The sequence below is a fragment of the Danio rerio genome, chromosome 14 (assembly GCF_052040795.2).
Source record: "Danio rerio strain M-AB ecotype USA chromosome 14, GRCz13ab, whole genome shotgun sequence".
NCBI classification, from domain to species: Eukaryota; Metazoa; Chordata; class Actinopteri; order Cypriniformes; family Danionidae; genus Danio; species Danio rerio.
The window spans coordinates 40,509,831-40,526,507 of record NC_141034.1 but is presented as its reverse complement, the minus strand read 5'-3'; the positions used below and the strand labels follow the sequence as shown (position 1 = coordinate 40,526,507).

The window sequence follows — 16,677 nt, the reverse complement described above, 5'->3', positions numbered from 1 at the left end:
TTTGTTGTATGATTTATGTTTGAGTTTAACTACTGAAGAGGTTTCTTCCTAATTTAAAAAGAAATGTTGCCATTTAGTGCACCTCTTCCATAAAATAACAAATATGTGGCATATTTCTGTTGATCTATTAAAGCAATTTGGTGAAAATTATTCTTCCTTTCTTGATTGCTTTTCTTTTTTTCACAGGGGTAGTTCACAAACACCGAAATTAAAATTCTGTCATTTGCACACTTCACTTTTTTTTTGAGTTTCTTTTGTTGAATACAGCTGAAGATATTTAGAAAAATGCTGGTTGCGTAAACTTCCATTGTGATTTTTTAATTACTTCTATGGAAGATGATTCGCCCCAGCATTCGTCAAAATATCTTCTATTGTTCTATTTTTTTTTTAAATAAAATTAAATAGTTTTTAAAACCACAAGAGCAAACTGGTCATTTTCATTTATTTTTTATTTTTGAGGGAATTTTCCATTTAAATGTCATCCCACTTTTTGAGTTCACACTTGAAAATGATATGTGATATATAGTTCGTCAATAATCTGTGAAAATGGTGAAAGTGAAGTTAATTTCCTTGTCCTCCTGATGCTTGTGGTATCTCATGGGACAAAGCTGAAACACATTGCATTGTTTTAAAATGAATGTCATTTATATTTTTATAGACAAATGATTTATCTTTTTTTTTGTCATAATAAGTTTTTGTACCTGTGCTAATTTAGTAGGATTTTTATTACATTTTTATTATATACAGTATGATGTTTAATATTTATATTGAATAATACATTAAAATATGAAATACAGTTAAAAATTAATACAATGTATTAGTCTTAATAATTTAGGTATTCATCATTATAGTATGTTGAGTTAAACTAAATAAGCTGAAATATTTCCTTTGCTATTTTATTATGCACTGCTATACAAATAATTATCATTTTTGTTATATAATTTATGATTGTTTGAGTATAATTACTGAAGAGGTTTCTTGCAACTTTTTAAATAAATGTTGCCATTTACTGCATTCCCCAAATAACAAAAAGTTGTTTGTTGCATGTTTCTGTTAATCTACTCCCCAGTTCAAGGAATGCAGCCTGTTTTATGTTTTCGGGGGGATTTTATGGTACTAAAATATCCAAAAAATCATATCAAGATATTTTAGTACCATGTCATGACTAGCCTAATTCAGAGTGATTTCCATATAGACGATAGATTATTATTCTTGATTGAATTATAAAGATGCTGCCAGATATGATGATTTGTTGCTTTTTTTAATTTCTTTAAAAGAAACAATACTGGAAGTTTGATGACAGGGCCACACGATTAGTAGACTAAATATAATGGATACAATCCAACATGGATGAAGCTTTATCTAATGAGGTCTGAAATAATATTTATATATATATATATATATATATATATATATATATATATATATATATATATATATATATATATATATATATATATATATATATATATATATATATATATATATATATATATATATATATATATATATATATATATAAATATATATATATATATATATATATATATATATATATATATATATATATATATATATATATATATAAATATATATATATATATATATATATATATATATATATATATATATATATATATATATATATATATATATATATATATATATATATATATATATATATATATATATATATATATATATATATATATATATATATATATATATATGTTTTTTTTTGCAGTACAAGTGAATGACTTTATGGCACATGTTTGCACGTAGTTCTTTTGAACTGTGAATTGTGATGTATTTTTCTGATGTAAAACTAAGTGAATAGAAATGTTATAATAAAAAAAATAAGCGAGTCACACTTGTACACTAGTTTTGTTCAACTTTGTTGAGTCTTTTGGTTTGTACCAAAAAATAAAATGATAAATTTAGTGACACTGTTATCAGTTTGTATACATATTTATTCATTCATTCATTTTCTTGTCGGCGTAGTCCCTTTATTAATCCGGGGTCACCACAGTGGAATGAATCGCTGACTTATTCAACAAGTTTTTTTACGCAGCGGATGCCCTTTCAGCCACAACCCATCTCTGGGAAAAGTTTGTATACATATTTTCTCAAAAATATATATTTTTCTCCTCTACTCATCCATAAATCTGTATCCATAAATACACTCTCATCAGACTTAACAGTTTAAAGTCTGTTTTCTAAAGGTTTTTACTGTAGATTTGTACGTAATTTATCTGATTGAATACAACCATCCACATTGTTTTCTGAAAATCCTCTGTGTTTATTTATCAGCAGTCGCCAGATTACACAGCAGAATGAACCGCCAGCATGTGTTTAACGCATAGGAAAGACCTATACACTCTTGCGTTCACACCCACACATACACTACAGCCAATATAGCTTATTCAATTCACTTATATTGTATGTCTTTGGACTGTGGGGGAAACCGGAGCACCCGACTGAAAAACCCACGTGAACACTTGGAGAACATGCAAACTCCACACAAAAATGCCAACTGAGCCAGCTGGGGCCAGCAACCTTCTTGTTGTTAGGCAACAGTGTTACCCACTGCACCACCATGTCACCCCATGTAAAAACCTTTGACTTTAATACCTTTGATATGTAAAAAATCAATTAAACTATTTATAACCTAACCTCATCCAACCCTCAGATATTTGTGCAAGCATACATGAAAAACTTTTGACATTATTTAAAGTTGTAATTAAAAGTAATTACTACTTGGAATGACCTAACTTGTATTACACATAATTTACATGCTTAATGATATTCAGTGTACTTTAAACATATACATATTGACTTCAGATTCAATAAGCCTCTTACTTAAAAACAAATAACACAGGAGGATCGTATTACAGAGAAATATAAAACCTCAAAAAAGTACAGAGCATGCCAAAATGCCCTGCATCTCCCGTATCTTTCTGCTGTGGTTTGATAATTTCCCCATATGAGACAGTGGCTCTTAGCAGCCCTTCATTAACCTTATCACGACTTCTCTAAGGAGCTCCAGCTATATTTCAGCAGATTTCAACTCTGGGGACACTACAGTAGTTTTATTGATTCTTAGGACCACAGTTGATTCAACCTGGAACATCATGTGCTTTGTATAGGTGAAGAAGTCTGAGAGCAAGTTCAGAAAACATACTTGGAAGCAGTGCTTCAATAATGCTTGGGGGGGAAATATAATACTGTTACAGTAAAAGTAGTTTTGGGAAAGTCAGAAGGTGTGGTTAAGTGAGAAACCATGAGTCATAATGGAGAGAGGAACTTAGTCAATTATACTTATCCAGATGTATTATCAGGTATTATCAGATGGCATTTTGTATTGTGATGCCAATTTATCTGTCAGGACGTGCTGCTATTATATCTTTTACCTAAAACATTCTTTTTTTGCTTCCATGGTGAGTGAAGGTTTAATGATGGGTGAAGTCCAATTAGTGGAAAAAGTCTAAATTGATTAAATTTGGTGAAAGTTGCTTAATCTTTCTTTATGTTGTTAACTATTTTGCTCAGCCAGGCTTTATTTAATTAAACAAATCTAAAATAACATTTTTTTTTGTGGCTCATAGCTAAATTTTCAGCATCATTACTTCATTTTAATTGCCACATGATCTGTTAGAGGTCATTGTAATAAAATTTCAAGTAGAGATTTTTAATGTTACAAATGAGTTTTTCAAATGCTGTTATTTTACATGTTCTCTTTGTCAAATATTCAGAAAAGTAAAATGCATCAGTTTTACACAAGCATATCAGACAGAAAAAAAGTGTTTTAATACTACTAATAATTAGAGACATTATTATTGCTCACATATTGATAACAAAACAGTTATCAACTCTACCCATCCCTTCCACAGTCTCTTTCTGCTCCTGCCATCAGGAAGAAGGTTTTGAAGTAATAGAGCCTGTTTGGCTAGACTACTCAACAGCTTCCTCCCACAGGCTGTTAGAGCCTTCAACTCCTGTCAATTTACCCCCGCTCCCCATGCATTACTGAGTATGTCCCATACAGTTGAGTGGGCTTAACAAACCACCTGTAGAAAAGACGGCCTCTCATCTCTCTGACTCTTGCACCAGGTTTCACATTTGCACTGGTATACACTCTCTTAATCACTGTCTCTTGGAAATAATGTGCATTTCAAATTGTGCTTCACATAGGTGAGTGGGCTTGACAAACCACCTGTAGAAACTCTCTTCTCTCTCTTATGCATCTGACACTTTATCTAAACTAAATCTACAAGAACTCAATGAAAGCGATGTTAACTATAAATATGCCACAATCATGTTGCACTGCTTGCTTCTACCTTAAATAATTCTTTTGCACAATTTAAATGCAAAATACAAATAAAGCTCAACTTGACTTGAAACTCATGATTGAGCAAGTCAACCTTTGAGAAAGATTTCTAAAGTATCGTGTGACGGTCAAAAAAGGAGAGTAGATGCTGAAATTGCATTAAATGTTTTTTTAAATTATGTACATATAAGACTGCTTTTAAAATGTAATAGCATATTATTTATATATATTTTAATGCTTTTTATCTAATAATGCATTATTGATGAGCATAAGAGGTTTAAAAAAACTTTTGACTGTTTATATGCAATTATTGATTTAAAATATTATCAATAATATAAAGAGGTATTCAGTTTTTTTATTTTAGTTTTATTTATTGGAAATAATGCCTTGTTGATTCACTTTTCAAATCTTGGTTCATAACTATATCATTATTGTGGATTGTTTTTCTTTTAAAAATAGTTTTTCAATGCTCAAATGTCATCCTCAGATCAAACATGTCAGGTCCTGTAGGACGTTAAGATAAAGTTGTTTGATGGCAATCCAAATGGCTATGTTTTTGTGTGTTAATCATATAAGTGGTTATATAATGATTATTTAACTTGCATTTAGTAAGAGATATTCAAGTATTATACTGTATGATAATTTCAGAGGGGGAATGTGCAATTTGGAGAAAATTATTCTTCCTTTCTTGTTTGCTTTTCTTTCTTTTTAAAGGAGTAGTTCACACACACCAAAAAAAAAAGATGTTGTCATTTGCACTTTCACTTTTTTGAGTTGCTTTCTTTTGTTGAATACAGCTGAAGATATTTTGGAAAATGCTGGTTGCAGAAACTTCCATAGTCATTTTTTATACTTCTATAGAAGATGATTCACCCCAGCATTCGTCAAAATGTCTTCTATTGTGTTCAACAGAAAAAAAAAATCAATTTTAAAAACCCTTTGAGCAATCAATGGTCATTTTAATTGTCTTCATTTATTATTTTTGAGGGAATTATCCCTTTAACTGTCATCACACTTCTTGAGTTCACACTTGAAAATTATATGTGATGTATAGTTTGTCACTAACAATTCAGACTATGTAACTGTAAAAATGTCCTATCTTTGAGATGGTGAAAAGGGAGTTAAATTTCCTGAAGCTTGTGGTATCTTGGGACAAAGCTCAAACCACATAAATTGTTTTAAAATGATTGTAATATCATTTATATTTTCAGACAAAGGATTTATCTTTTTTTTTGTCACAATATATATTTCTACCTGTACTAATTTAGTATATTACTGGTTATACTATTGGATTTTTATTAAATATCTATTCTTTTTTTATTGACCTTTATTTTTTGTAATATTTGATGTTTAATTTTCATATTTTTCCCAGTGATGGAAGGGCATCCACTGTGTAAAACATGTTCTGGATAAGTTGGCGGTTCATTCCACTGTGGCGATCCCAGATTAATAAGTCAAAAAGAAAATGAATGAATGAATATTCATATTTATTAACAAATTAAAATTTTAAACAGTTGAAAAGCAATAAAAATGTCTTAATTTAGGTATTCATTATAGTATGTTGAGTTAAACTAAATAAGCAGAAATGTTTCCTTTGCTATTTTATTATTATTATTATTATTATTATTATTATTATTATAGTTATATTATTATTATTATTATTATTATTATTTTGTTATTATTATTTTTTATTATTTTTATATATAATTTTATAATTATTTCACTAGTTTCAGTTGTATGGTTGTAGCTGTAGTTATCTGTAAAAACCATTATTTGTACAACACACTTCTCTTATTCCTTCACTAAGTGTTTCTCCATCTAGTGTTCACATATCGCAACAACAGTTTTATTCAAAATTTCCATCAATGCTGTTTATTATCGTTTTTCTGAATTATTTGCTGCTGTTAATTTTCATCATGTTCAATGTTCATTATCAACAATGACATGTCTGCATTATTTTTAAAAATATTTTATTTCAAATATATATTGGCTGTTTTCCAGTCACCCTTTTTCTTACAGTAAGCAGCTATTGTGACAGTTTCAACCTGTTGTGAACATATCCTGAGGAGCAATAGTGCAATTAAGTATTATAATGTTAATGAGAATTAATTTGGTTAGAAATGCTATTGTGTCCCAAATAAAAGATGTGCGCGTGGGCGTTTAAATGGCTGAATACTCTGGATTATGGAAATCTGCAGTTAATGTAGTTAAGTTTTACTGCCCCCTGTTGGACCCAAATGTATATGACACCAGATTTGCAAACACTTGAAAATGCGCTTTAGGTTTTGATTTGGTGGGACATTCGATGATGTTTTAGTAATGGTGTTTTTATATAAACAAATTAGACAATTTATTTTCCCATTTACTAAAAAGTGATTGACACCTACTATTTTTTTCTTTCTAAGCTTATACTCATCTTATAAATATGCACAGTAACTTTTACATTCCCTTGTAACATCAGACTGACACTGAAAGTAACTTTGTATTTCTTTGAAACATTGTAACTGTATTTAGAACCATCGCCCTGGTGACCCCTTTTATGGTATTAAAATGATACTTTGTTTAAGAGTTTAGGGTTCCTTATTTTCAGCCTTTTTATTTTTCAAACCTGTAATTTCAAATCACTTCATTACCAATTTCTGGAACTAAACCATTAATGCTGACGGTGTCAACCCTCTCAAGTATTTATTTTTATCCTCAGTCTTAAAATGTTTATAGATTTCAACTTTATAATTGTAACCTGTTTCTAAACGGTCATGTCTTTTTTTCTCTATTTCAGTTTAGCATAATGAGTGAACAGTCATTACTACTATTCAGTTGAGGATACCTCTTCTTCACTGGGTAAGTCTTGCTATTTGATTTAGGCTATATTTGAATAAGTGTGAATAATCAGGCCCGTAGCCAGCCTGGTGAAAGGGTGGTTCTTTCTCAAAAAGTGGGCCTTTTTGCAGCTATTTGTCTCATGTTCTATTTAATTATGAGATTTAAATACAGCAAATTAGTGACATTTTAAGCACAATTTTTAACTTTTTTTATTAGCTGAATTGGTTTGTTGGATGGTCATCACAACACTTTTTGATGTACTAAATATTTCCTAAACATTTAGAATAAAGAAATGTGAACAAAATACTTATTTTTAAAATACAAATTAATTACACCATGTATCGTTAAGAAAAATAGGAATCTGTTAAAGTTTTAAATTAAGAAGTGTAGCCTATTGTCATTTATTAGGCAATCGACAAACTGGCCAGCATGTTCAATTTTTCTCAGTCAGAATTTGATAATTTCAATAAAAAATAATCAAAAGATTTATCATAAGTTACTTGTTTGCTCTATTTAAAAACAATACAGTGGCGAAAGATGACTTATTTTATATGTCAGATTGTGTATTTTCTTGCACAGCTGGATGTTGGATTCATGAAAAATATTTGTTAGCATTGGCCAAAACTAATTAGCTGAAGTCACACAGAAGCTACACCCAACAGAGGATTCCAATTGGTCTTAAAGCCTTTTCGATGGGTTATTTTCACTATATATTATGGCATAGCAGTCAAAATGAGCACATTATGCGACAAATTCTGGACCTTTGTCAGTGAGGGGTTGGTCTTCTATACCACATGATCCCCCCTGGCAACAGGCCTGATTATATTAGAGCTATCCCTTGATTATACTTGTCAGCACAGTAATAGGCTTACTCACTGTTTTGTTTTGCTACTTTTGATATGTCGATTGTTGTCATCTGCTGAAAGAAACTGTCAATCATAATGAACCGAAATGCATCATAGAGATTGTGAAGATATTTCACTGGAACATTGCATCTATCTTCTGTTTCTGTTTTGTATTTTATTTCTTGTTAATTTTCATTTGTAAATGTCATTTTTGTACAAGTTCACCTCAATTAAAAATAGAACCCAACTGCATGCTTTTCAAAAAAGTGTTTAAACTAAAAATCCACAGTACAATGACGGGGGGCGCTTGGCAATTTCCAAAAATCTAATTCAATAGAATTACTATATTTTATCCATAACCTACTAAAGAACAAAATAGTAGTTAATAGTAACAATGTTAACATGTTAATAATTAACATTAAAAAACAACATGCAAATAAAAAGCCATCAGCCTTTCCATTTTTAAACATACATTACAGGCCCGTAGCCAGCCTATTAATTTTTTTTTTTTAATTAATCTTTTTGCAGTTATTTGCCTTATTTTCTATTCAATTATAAGGTTCAGAAATTGCATTTTTGTGACATTTTATCCACTCATTTTTGCATTATCTTGTCAGATAGTTAATATAAAAAAATAAAAAATAAAAACTTTTTTTTTAAATGCTAAGTTATTATCATCCATCATTAAAACAATAGGGAATCTGTTAAAACTTGTTTTTAATTAAAAACTGTAGCCTATAGACATAACAAACTGGCCTGCTAATTATCTCAGTCAGAATTTGTCCATTTAAATGATCATTAATAATTAAATTTGTCTCTTCTATCGTTTTTTTTCCCCACAATTTGTGATGGCATACTGTCAAACGTCGGACAAATGAGCACTCGTATATGGGCCATATTCTGGACTTTTTCAGTAGGGGGGTGGGTCTTTCGAACAACTGATCATGGATGATAATCTCAGAATGGCGTTCTCTGAAATTAAATGATGAATAGACCTGGGTCTATTGGTATGTGTTCTCCGTAGTGTGCAAGGTTTATATATTTTTAACCCCCTCTGAGAATATTGGGGGGTCACTGACATTGTTATTTTGGGGGTCGTGGACTGAAATGTTTGAAAACCCCTGCTATAAGTGACCATAAAAAATAGTTTTTTTTTTCAAAACAAAAGGGGTTTTGTTATTGTTTCAAGCTAAAAAAAACTAATTTGGTACTCTTTAGAATTGCACAGATTTCCCATAGTGAAATTTCCACAGCATCATCTCTAAAGTAAAACTGCACCTACTGCAGTAAGAAGTTCAAAAAAGAAAGGAAGTCAGTTGACAATCAAAGCATTACATCGACAAATAACACAACAGAGCTGAAGGACAGAGTCAACGTTCTTCTATACTTTCCTCTTAAACTCTCTGCCCTGTGTTCTTGCACTTCTGCATCTACAGATCCATTAATGTCGATCAGCTCACGTCATCTTTCCACTGAGATTAGCAGGATTTTCGAGCGCAAACTGTGGCACGTAATGAGGAGGATGTTTGAAAAAGAATCGCAGCAGATTGCTTTCACTGCTTTATTAGGCCGCCTGTGGGTTCAAACATGTCTCCCCTTATGAAAGATTAAACGTCAAATGAAGACAGTGGTGTATGCATTAACATACAACATCCAGGCAGGGTCTCCGAACATCTTGCATCTGAGCTTGGCGCTTTATGTTCTCAGAGCATGATTTGTTTATTACAACTGGCATTTTGAATATTCTCTCATTCAGTATAGCACCTAGTCAGTTAGTCAGTGGTGTAGTAACAGTGTTGTCTTGCTTGAGGCTTAATGCTCTTGACCTTTTCACATTTGATGTGTAAAGGCTTAAGCGAATGATGATGTCATATTTGTGAAAGGTGATGAGGTTGAGAGAGCTGCAGTTTCTTGTTACTGTTAACACTGCTACACAATGCTGTCATTCATCCTCTTCATACCTTTCGCTTAATTCTTTAGGCACTCACAATTCAAAAACCCCTGTACAGTGTTTGTCAGATTTGTGTGTGTGTGTGTGTGTGTGTGTGTGTGTGTGTGTGTGTGTGTGTTTGCATGCAGCTGCTTTTCAAAAGTTAAAGTTTGCATGGTAAACGCTATTTGACAGGTCAATAGAGAAGAGTGCATATTTATATTTTTTGTCAGTTTTAGGGTGTGTTCTTCCTATGACTCTCTAGTTCCTTTTGAATTGTTTATGAGAGAATAGACAACAGGTATTCTTTATTAAACTGTTTTTTTCCTATTCTTAGAAATCAGAAATCGAAGTACAAAGTATACATCGTTTGATAGTGTGCATGAACATTTTTTGCTTTAGAAAGATACATCCTCTTCCAGTGACTGTTTTCTCTCTTCAGAAGTTCTTAGTCGCAAAAATGTTGCTGTACTTGTTTAAAAAAAGAGTTAAGTGACGTTTAATCCTTTCATACAAGTGTCTCGTGTTTTTGCTGTCTTCGGTAGTTTGTTGTCTTTGTTTTCTCTTTAGTTTTCTTGCTTTCGTTCCAGTTGTGAAGCAACAGCCTGATTCAGTGCTAACTCTTTGTGGACTAACTGAGTGGTGCAAAAAACAGTTCTTTTGCAAGTTGTCTGTCCATTGCTTGCTAAAAGCTAAAGTATACGTCATATGTGTGCATTTTATTAATGCATCTACTTGTTTTTTTCCAACTGGGAAGCGGTCATCAGCTATGTTTCCATCTAAAAATGGCAATATGGCATAAAAGACGTGCAAATAAAGCAGCGTTTCCATCCAACGAGTCAAAGAGAACAAAATCATCAATTCCTGATTAGCTGGTGCCAAATATCAAGTAGCTGCATGAATATATTCCTTATTTAATAAGTGACTTGCTCCTCAGAAGATGATGCCGACACGCAATGAACGCGTGGTGGCGTTTGAAGGTGTGAGATGTGGCGCACAAAAGCTCTTGACAGTTCTGGAGGTAATTAATAATTTAACCCTAATACTGAGATGGTTAAGGCATTTTAGAATGACTAAAACAACATTTCAGATATTTTACAGTGTGCTCAGCCTTCTGGTTTGTCCATTCAGGCACATTTTTACCATTACATGATTCCTATAACAAAAATCACATGACCTTTTTTAAATGCGCGTACTGGAATTTGTTCAATAAAAGTGTTTGCGATGTAGTTTTTGTGCATTTTTTCTTATTGAATAAAACGTTTATCCTACTCAGTTTTGCGCATTTTAAATGCACATTTTCGAAAAGTATGCTCATCTTGACGTTTCCATCAACTTTTTTTTATGCCAATGTCCAAAATGCACATTAAAATATGTGGATGGAAATGTAGCTAGTGTTGACACCTTGTTGACACACTGTATGTATTAGGGCTGCACAATATATCGTTGTAGCATGGATATTGCAATGTGCACGTTTACAATAGTCACATCGCAAAGATATGCAATGTCCATGCAGTCTGAATTATAGTTGACCAGGAGCCACAGAATTGTATTTAATTGATGTATTTATATGGAAGTTATATGATTTATGCAAAAACATTTCTTACTAAAATGTTTGTCTTGATTCTAGTCCAAATATCTACATCAAAGTGAAAACTAAATTATTTCACTTACTCCACTTGCAAATAATTTTCCTAAAACAAGCAAAAAAAAAAAAAAAAAAAAAACTCTTAATATACACTTATTCCTTTTGACAATAAAAACTTTTTATTTTTGCTGGGTTTGTTAATTTTTTTTTGATATTTGAACTAGAAACGTGTTAAAGCAAAGTAAGAATTTTTTTTGCAGTGTGATATTCAGTTTCTGTACATGAATACTGTTAGTCTCAGAAAACCGTCAAATAGAGCTATTCAAACCATCTTGTCAAACTATTCATATCACAATATTTATCACAAAAAAAATATCTTAATATTCGATTTTATCGTGCAGCCCTAGTATGCATGGTTGCAAAAAACAAACTAACAAAAAACAAATAAGAAAACACGCAGTTAGTTGGGAAATGCATATTGCTGGTGACATTTAAACTGTGTGCTGTATATAGACTATTATTTATTATTTTATGCAAATAATGTGCTGATGATGAAACTTAACCACTTTACATACCGAACTGCAGCTTAGCATACATGCATCACTGTATTTCAAGCTCAATCGATCAGTGCACTAATGTAATGTCATTTTCAGTTATCATGCTGAACACCACAGTAAAATTTTCCATTCAGTGTTCAGTCACTCGAGAGCAGATACATTGTAGATATTGTAATTCTAATGAAAAGTAGTTACTATATGTATATTGGGGTCTTACATTGGGCTTATTTGTCTCGAAATGTTTTGTTAAAGCATATCCACAATCATTACATTCTCCTCACAATATCATTAGAGCAGAATCCCGACTGTTATTTGAGGAAAATGTTCTGTATCTCTTTGCATCAAAAAGCTTCTTGCAGTCTGGACAGCTTATAGGCTTTAAGCACTGCATTACATCATCAGTCCTCCGTCACTCTCTTCCCATTGCAAAACAATAGAGAAAGGTTGCAGCAGGGCCTCTTCACTGATACTATCTTTGTTAATTCCACACACATCCGCGCATCTGCTATTTCATGCTACTCACTGTGAGCAATTCCTAATCGATTTTCGAGTCAAAACATTTACGATGTTTCTTTTTAATATAAGTTGAGAGAGCAGGAAGTGTCTGAGTCATGGAAGTTTACTCCATGTCTGATCGTTCACACGCTCCCACATAGCACACGCCTGCGGCCAGAGAAGCTGTCCCGGCGTCACACTCAGCTCATCAAAGGCAGGGCCGTGTCAGAGACACACACACACACACACACACACCTGAATGCATAAAAAAAACAAACTCAAGCATGTCAAGGGATGGGATATATACACGGATACACACAAGCTCTGGCACATCCTAAGAGAGGTAGACACACACTTTGACCAGCAAAATACAAGCACATCAGATGAAAGCATAGACATGTAGGTTAGCAATATTCCAGCATGATTTCCAAACACACAAAAGAACAAATATTCACACAAAGAACCAGAATGTGTGAAATGAAAGGCACATCTTATGCAGGTACAGACACATAGTTGCCTTATAGACGAAGTATAATCATGACAGTTTACCTAAGGGATAGTTTATGTAAAGAACACTCTGAAATTTGTAGACTTGTAGGAGTTTATTTCTTCAGTGGAAAACAAAATTGAATATTCTCCTTTTGTACATATGGAGTGAATGAAGTCAGTGCCATTTTAATTTTACAGATCAAAAATTCTTTAAATTGTTGTCATTTCTCATTTGTGCCTTTAAATGGGAAGCAACACCTGAGGTTTTCCATACACGCCTCCACACCCATAATCCTCCCATACATTTTTCTCCAACAATTCAAGCTTACCCTGTCCAGTGTTTGCTTACTAACTTGCACACACAATGACTGTCTGGAGGGTCTATAGATTCACTTTAGGCCTGTACCAGCTTAGTTTCTGCAAATGTGAACGCCTGATTTAACAGGGAGACACGTTTCAGATGCTATTAATTGAGACATCTTGCTTTTAAATAACTTTGTAATGGTTGTGTAATAGTAGTAGCATTTTGTAATTGTTTTCAGTAGTGAGTTTCCAATAGCCAGTGCCAATGCTGAGAGTGTGGTGGCTAATGGCCAATATAATCCAGTTTTAAGACTGCAAATGAGATGTGCAAGTTTGAATGAAGATTGTTTTCTGTACTTAAGGAAAATGGAAAGTTCATAATCAAATTAAGCTACATTTTGGAACTGACACACAAACCTTTACATAAATTATGTGGACAGCTGTTTTGGACAAGGTCAGTAATCATCCCAAAAGAGGCCAGTGCCAGTTCTATATAAATACAAAAAATATATTTAAAATTATTTGTAATTACTTATTGTAAAAAAAGAAAATATTTCTTAATCCGCCTATTGAAATATATAAATTGATTAATTCTTTTCGGCTCTGAATATTTTGCAGGTCAGTCAGTGCAGGTTTTTATGGTGAACTATAGGTAAGCTCTGCGCGAGAATGTGCGAGGTCATTCCTCCCCGACCTTGCGCTTAAATCTCTTTCATCTGATTGGACAGACTGTGCTTTTGCCAAGATGGGTGGCAACAACATCGCAGTCCAGTTTATCAATGTAATAAAGCTGGCTTGTTGACGAGTGATCTTTGGCCACTATCACAAAGTTTGAAGATATGAGCAAATTAAAACCTACATACTATTGATTATCTTTTCAGTTATTATTATTATTATTTTTTTTTTTGCAATTTTGGTAAACAGATGTTTACATGGGCCTGTTACTTAATACCTAACATTGTCCGATGTGTTTTCATCAGTAATGGACTGTTAAATAGGCTATTTAATCCATTCATTCAAACCTTTAATTGCTGGAAAAACTTAATATATGATTTCAGTCAAGTTTTGATTGACTAAATTATTCAGAAATGTCCCGAATTATTATACACCTTGGTGAATTTTATCAAGTATGGGGGATTTTACGAATTTTGTGAAGACGAAGATAGTTTTTGGTGTTATTTGGTGCATCCTGTTGATCATTTATCAAAAAGAAATGCCGCTGAAATAATACTATTTGTTTATTTGTATTGTTAAATACTATTTCCCGAAATGAAATATGCGTATAAGTGACATATAATAATAATAATAATAATTTAAGTGACAATGTTTTTGTAAAGGCTGCGACACACAATGCAAATAAGCAACCATTTACAGTTTGAATAACAAATCTGCGCATTATTATGCAAATCAGAATTTAAACCATTATCTAATACAGTAGTAAGTGGAAAGACTATCGGCTTGAATATAGCCTATGGGTAGCCTATTATTTAAAGAAGTCTGTTTGGTCAAAAAGACAGATTTTTGTGTTATTTGAAAGAAAAAAAAAACAAGCGTTGAAATTAGTAAAAGTGGATATATTAATTATATATTTAAAAAAAACGTAGTCGGCCACAACACGCATAATATAAAACAAAGTTCTCTAACAATGCTTACTTGTATGTTATATCGAACACGAATTCAAGGTGGAATTGAAGACATTTTTCAGGTCAGTGCACATTTTAAAATATTTTAAGGTGGAGAAATAACTAAAGTAGTCTTAAAGCAGACATGGAACAAGACTACTCCGTTTATAAAAGAACCAAGAAGTCAGCCAGCCAAAACTCTGCGTGAAAGTCTTTAGCATAAAGAAAACTAGTTATATGCATGCAAACTTTTGGCGCTTCTCTTCGTCATGCAAGGGCATGTTTTTAGTTTTATGCTGATAATGCGCATTAAAATGCCTTACCTTTCTGCAGTCTTCTAGAAAATTGAGGCAACAGCTTTCCCCGCTGTGTTTAGGCCGAATGAAGGGTTCCTCTCTGAATCTGCCATGTATTGCTCCCGTGGGCCCCCCGCTCACAGTGTTTATTGAGATGTGTATTGGGACCCCAGACCGTCATGTTGCAGGGAATGAATAATTTAGGCCTGGTTAGATTGAGAGCTCTTCACTGAGAGAACCAGGAGCATGTACACCTGAAAACGGATGATTTGCGATCTGTGGATTTTAGACAAGCATTTGTTGTTTTAACGGAGACGCTATAAATTAGCGAAGGCGTTTTAGTTTTCATTCAATAACAGCACGCTATTATTTCGAATAAATGTAATTGTAGCATTCAATTTTACTGTTTTCTCCACCCTTGTTCTGTCTGCTCCATTAATCATCACTATATGAGAGTATTCATGTTTAACAGCACGCTTGTGTTGTTCCAACCACACTACTCAAAGTACATGTTCTTCTCTCATCCTGTTCTGTACGCGCTGTGACATGAATTTCATGGATAGAATCACACTCATACAAACGCCTGTCTATGTGGCATACCTGCCTTTGTTTTGATTGGCTTTCAATGAATGTCATTGTCCGTTCTATTAAGTACTTTATCCGCTATACTTCAGCGAAGTTAATGATGGACAACAGAGGGCGGCTAACAATAGTGCAGTATAAGGATTTCCCGTGAAAGACAATAAGTTATTATTGAGCTGGAGTTAAATAACTGTACCAATCACTAACGCAGTTATGTTCTATTAGGGCGACACATTTCCCTTAATCCTCTTAACTCTATTTTAAAACCGTTTCCATACAGTAATTTGACGCTGTGAGATTTCTTTGTTTACAAACAGCCAGTCAATTGACACTCATTGTCGCGATCACTTGTAATTACACGCGCCTACTGCGAGTCTGCTAAAAATGCAGTTTTGTTTGCACAGTGGGATGGCGGTTTATATATTATTCTAAGTAATTCATAATTCATATGACACATGAGCCTTGTTTTCAACTTGCACACGTTCTATTGAGCTTAATACTGGACAATCATGTATCACTTCATATTAATTTTTTTAAAGGAGTTCAGCTGGCAGATGGTCCAGTGATGTGTGGTCCATCCTGGCCTGATCTTATTGCTGTTATTTCAAGCGTCGCTGATCACTGGAGGCCCAGCCTCTAGTCAGTCTTGTATATTCGACTCCTAATCTGCTCGGGACATCTCGCCCTCTTCACCGGACTCATGTCAAGCTGATGTGTATTAGATACTTTTTCCTTCCCTCTGAGTCTTTATAAACCGTAGAAATGCCACAATTGTGTGCCACATACAACCATCAATAATTGAATTCAATAATTGTGAAGA

General features: G+C 32.9%; 1 non-coding gene across 15 annotated transcripts in view; it reads left to right on the top strand.

The window, feature by feature from the left end:
- The window catches only part of LOC147834000 (uncharacterized), a 146,244-nt gene that overhangs the window by 26,144 nt on the left and 103,423 nt on the right, over positions 1-16,677 (top strand). For all 15 annotated transcript variants that reach the window (XR_015507791.1, XR_015507799.1, XR_015507793.1 and 12 more), the window contains exon 3: positions 7,107-7,168. This is a non-coding gene — a transcript (uncharacterized LOC147834000). The remainder of the gene's footprint in view (positions 1-7,106; positions 7,169-16,677) is intronic.